We start from the raw sequence: 5676 nt of genomic DNA on the forward strand, positions 1-5676 counted from the left end.
AGCCATGGAGGTTCCCAGGGGAGGCCAGGCCTGACTCACATCCACACCCTGGGCCAGCCCCAGTCTCCTGCCAGGGCCCAGGTGTGCTCCTTCTAGGTCACTCGTGCCTCAGGACTCCCAGGAGCTGGGTGGGAAAGCCAGGCCCTAAGGCAAGGAGGTCTCCCAGGCACACCTCTGCTCAGGAATGTCGGCCCGAAGTCACAGCGGGAACCCCAGCCTGTGCCTGCCCGCTGGGCACCCAGTTACCCTGATGATACACTTATTTTTAGCTGACATTTAATTCTAGAACCAAGCACCGCACTGTTACACGGCCCAGCCTCCTGGTGGCTCACCCCTTCCCAGAGGGGAAAGGCGGCCTCCTGGTGGGGCGCAGGGTGCGCCTTGGAAAACATGGGTTCTAAGCAACCGAGTGGGTGTGACTCCAAAAAATACCAGCTGCATGTCTTGGCTAGTGGTGGTGGTGGGATGGGGGAGAAAGTCAGGGTTCCAGCCCCTCCGAGGACAACACAGGGACCCGGCCTCAGAGGGGAAGGAAGATTCTGGAAGCCAGGCCCGGCGCAGTGACTTCGGGCAAGACCACCGCTCCCCACTTGACCTCACTTCCTCATCTGGGAGGAGGCTGATGGCGCTTCTCTCTCTGACCCCCCTCTCTGATTTTAGCCACACCTTCCTCATCAAAGACGTCTGGTGGGACAGCCATCTCCTTTTATTCCAGTCCACGCCAATGCGTGTCTCAGGTCATGTGATTCCAGAGGAGACCTCGCCGAGCTCATCCTTCCAGCGGAGAGACACACTGCTCTTAGTGTTTCTAAGACAGTAGCCAGGACAAGGATGCCTTTCAAGATTCAACTCTTCTAAACTCTCCACGCTTCTCTCTCACGGGGGCTACCTGGGTTTGTGGATGGATGGATGGATGGATGGATGGATGGATGGATGGATGGATGGAAGGAAGGCTGCTATTGTTGTTAGTTGCCATTAAGTCTAGTCTGGCTCATGGAGACTAGCACAAACAGGGCCTGGCCCAGCGTCACCTCTGTGATTTTTGCTGTGTCTACATACATGCATTGCTGTGGCTAGAAGGTTTGATAAAGGGCAGGTGGATGGGTACTTGGAAGAATGGATGGATGAAGATTTGGTGGCTATGGGAGGATTCTCAAACAGATTTAATGCAACCTTCTTGATGCCCTAGCCGATGAGCACATGGGCCAAAGTTCTAGCCCTGGCTCTTGTCCATTGTGTGGCCTGAGCAGGTCACTTCCTTTGGGACCTCAGGTGGAACTTGACTATCAAGAGGCCAGCCTTCCTCCCAGATCTGTGATGGAGATCCAGTGAGGAAAGGATGGACTGACCCTGTCTACCTAGCGCAGTGGTTCTCAGCCTGCCTCATGCCGCCACCCTTTCCTACAGTTCCTCGTGTGCTGGTGACGCCCCCAACCATAACATTATTATCGTTGCTACTTCATCACTGTCATTTTGCTACTGTGATGAATCAGGCGACCCCTGTGAAATGGTCTTTCGAACCCCAAAGGGGTCATGACCCACACGTTGAGAACCGCTGACCTAGAGCCTGTGGCCAGACCTCCGCCGCTGGCCTTTGAGGCCTGGCCTACAGGCTGGGTCTTTGCCTCAGGAGTGAGCCCCCATCCAATGAGCACAGATAGGAGGCTCCCTCTGCTCCTGAGCTCCCTTCCCTCCCCCCCCTGCCTAGGGCCTTCTACCTGGTTCCATGAGGGAAATGTCCCCCTAGAGAGCAGTTGCTACTCGAGGCCCACCCAAGGGCTGAGGAGTCGGCAATGGGAGGGGTGTTCGGGGCACGTGGTGTCAGGGCCAGGGCTTGGGTCCTGCTGTTTCCTAGCTGTGTGGCATCACCGAGCCGCGGCTTCCTCCCGTATCAAATGGGGGCTGCAGGATCCACGTCAGGGGCAGGGGAAGGGGAGGTGATGACGGCCCATCGGGATCCTGTGTGCAAATAGCTCAGCACAGCAGCGTTTAGACGATAGTAAGTGCTCAATAAATGCTTGCTCACCCTACACTCCTCCCCCCAACCCCCCTCCCGAACACACACACACACACACACACACATTTCAAAAGCAAAGTGGGGAATTGGACCCTAGCCCTTTAGGTGTAACTCAAAAACTTTGAGTCCAAAGATGATTCCCTCCCGGGGATGCGGAGGCTTTGAGGTGTTTCTTGCTTTTATCGCCATTATTATTCATTTCAAAACGCCCAGTGGGACTCACGTGACCTCCTGAGAAGGGGGGCCTTCCTGGAACAGCGACTGCTCTCGCCCGGAATGCCAGCAGTTCTGTGGGCCTCGCCGACCCTGTTCGGATCACACGTAGCTTCGTCACAAAGAGGGCCCTTGAGTTATTCTTTGTAAGTGCAGTTTATGTGGGAGATATAAATCTTCCCAAATCAGCTGAGTTGGAGGGAGGAGGACTCGCGGAGATGTCCTCTGAGAGCAAACAGTCAGACCTGGGGAGCTGAGGCTGTCCTTGGCCAGACCCAGCGTGGGGACAATGGTGGGGGTGGGGGCAGGTCCTACTGGCTCAGGGTGAGCTGTGGCCAATGGCAGGAGCCCAAGCTACCTTCCAGAAAGAAGACCCGAGGTTGATGGCCCTGGCCCAAGTGGGGGCAGGTCCAGGCTGCAGCAAAGTCTGAGCCCCCTCGGCCCCGAAAGCCCCCGCCCAGGCCAGCTTCTGGACTAAGGTGTCTCCCTGGGCCAACCCCTCTCCCGTGGACTCGCTCCGCTAAGTCGCCTGCACAGGACGTGCCTGCAACCCAGACTCCACGTCCTTCTTCCCAACACAGCTGAAAACAGAACTTCCTGAAAGTGGTGGTGTCCGAGGCGAGGAGGAAACAATGGGCTGCCCAGGGGGAAGAGCACAGAGGTACCCAAGCTGGGCCTGGGAGGGACAGAGCCACGGAGTCTGTGGCAGGGAGGGGGGGCTTGTTAACACAGCCCCAAGGGATTCTGACTGTGTACACAGTCAGCCAAGCGGGTCAGCTCTGACAGTCAATGGGAAGGCTGGAAAACAGAGGCCAGGGAAGGGACCGAAATGACAAGGGTTACACCGCACAGATAACAGAGCTGAGACAGGGCCTCCTGGTCCAGGGCCTTGACTGGGACACCAGGCACCTGCCCCAAGTCCCACCCCTGCACTGGGGAGCAATATCAGCAGGCCATTTGCCCCCCCCTCAGGGCCCCTGCATCCAGGGCAGCAGCCACTGCTCCTGGACAGTTGCTCCATGGGTGGGCCCATCATGACTCTGAGTGTAGGGGCTACAGAGGGGCCCAAGGGGCATGCAGGGAGATGGCCCTATTCTCTCCCCGTTGCCAGCAGCCTGCCCTTGGGCTCCTTGCAGTAGGAGCTCTGTCTCAGTCTCAGTGGGATGTGGACAGGGGCAAACCTGGCATAACAGCCAAGAGCACCTGCATGTACCCATGCCATCATTATTGCCAGCATGTTGCCCATCCTCTTGGGACCTCCATGTTCTCAGCCACCAGTGGGAGTGAAGATTAGAATTCCTCCCGAAGCTGCTCAGCCCAGCATCTCACCCAGAAAGACATCCAAACAGCTCTCGGCTGCCAGCCTTGCATCCACCCAAAGCTCTCCTTGGACCGAGCTGGTACCAAGCACTGAAAATAAATAAGTACGAGCCGCCATCAAGCAGACTCCAATTCCCGGCAACCCCAGGTGCGTCGGAGTGGACAGTACCCCCAGAGTTTGCAACGGCTGGTCTTTCAAAAGTCAGCCACCAGGCCTTTCTTCGGAGGTGCCTCAGAGTGGACGCCACCCTCCAAACACAGTCCATCGCTGTGAAGTCCATGCCAATTCATAGTGACCCTGCAGGCCAGAGCAGAGCTGCCCCACCGAGGTTCCAAGGCTGGAAGTCCTTACGGAAGCAGGCTGTCACATCTTCCTCCTGTGGAGCAGAAGCGAGGTTCGAAGGTTGGCAGCCCAGGGCTTTAACACAAGCGAATTAATTTATGCGCAAAACCACTCCTTCCAGATGCAGGCAGGGCGAGTTCACCTCCAGTGGTACCCTGCCTCTCTGCCTGCATTCTTTACGGAGCCAGGCAGCCAGGGAGTGGGGTTCAGTAGGGCACTAGTGGGCAGCTGGTGGAGGTCAGAAGCAGTGTCAGATGTCCCCCAAAGCAAGGTCAGCACGGGTTTACTTGTGTTTATTTACTCATCTTTACTGAACAATTTCCCCCTTTTTATTTCCCAGCACATCAAATATTCTGCTTCTAGGTAGGCCTAGTACCCGTCTCTCTCCAAGCCCCACAGCACCTTCCTACCGAATCAAAGCCTCTTTGCAAATCTCCAGTCCCTGCCGCATGAAATTGTAAGCAAGCACAGGTATGCCCATGCTCAGCTGGCTTCTTGGGGCATCCATCCCTGCGCAGGCATACCCGTCAGGCCCCAGAGGAGGGTGCTGCTGGCTGGCAGAGCCGGTGGAGCAGGGGGCTTGGGCCCAGCTATTTTTAACTCAGCTTAACTTCCCTACCTGGAAACCAACTCTAGCCAGCGGAGTAGCACTGTTCCCGGAATGATTTCATCCACTAAGACCTGGGCTCGCTCAAGTTCCAGGGTCAGGCCTCTCTGTTTCCCAGTCCCAGCCGGAGCGCAGGGCAGGGTGAGGGGAACCAGAGCTGGGTCAGCGCAAAAGCAGCTCCGCCTGAGCCGGCCAGGCCGGCAGAGGCCCCTGCCCTGTCGTCATCCTCTTTCACACCAGGGAGGGAGCCTGTCCCTGGCCTGTCTAATTCTCCTATTATGTTCTCTAGACTTGAAGCCTCTGGTTCCCTATTGTCCTGGGCAGGCCGTTTGCATGTGTGGAAAGATTAGACACGTTAGAAGCTTCGCTCTGACTCCCTCTGCTCTTTCTCTTTTACTTTCTCAAATCCGAGTTATTTCTTCCTGGCTACGCGCTGCTTCCTTGTTCTTGCTCTCTCTCCAGACCGACGGGCTTTATCAGCCCCCTGCTTGCTTTCTCCCCACCCTGACAAGCTGCTTTCCCTCCATTTTTCTCTGCAAGGGCTCAGTATTTCAATTCTATGTCCACGTTGCCCCTCCAGCCCCCCCAACCCTGTTTATGGCCGTATTAATATGCTCGGCAAGGCCAATTGAAAGCCCGGAGAGATCTGCTCACCTCATCTCAGGTCCACGCTTCTAAATTCTTAGAGCGGCAGGGAGGAGGGCAGGGAGCACTACAGGGGGAGTCACCGGGGCCCAGCTGGAGAGACCAAGATCCTTGTCTAGCTGCCATTCTCCAAGCCTCCCTTCCCTCATCGGCCATAGTGGGGCTTTACTCGGATTTCACACACAGGTACATGCACACACTTGTGCACAGGCATGTACTGTACATGCATGCACACACGTGTACTCTGAAGACACTTTGGGAGGATGAAAATCTGTTCGTTTCTTTCTGGGCATCTCTTCTCCCCTCATAAATCCTGAATAATGGTAGCGCTGCTGAAGGCTGGGTACAGACACTGCCAATCAAGCAGCCTGGGTTCCCAGCGAACTCGTGTCCATGGTTCCAAGCCAGACATGTGTTCACCCCTCCCGCCCAGACCCCTCCCAAGCTCCTGCTGTGTGCCAGGCAGGCTTCAATATGAGCCCTGGGGCATGCACCCCAGAGTCCAGGCTTCAACAGCCAGGCAGCTAAACA

This window comes from Echinops telfairi, unplaced genomic scaffold (genome assembly GCF_000313985.2).
Source record: "Echinops telfairi isolate 266 unplaced genomic scaffold, ASM31398v2 ScPeMD7_7457;HRSCAF=8495, whole genome shotgun sequence".
NCBI lineage: Eukaryota > Metazoa > Chordata > Mammalia > Afrosoricida > Tenrecidae > Echinops > Echinops telfairi.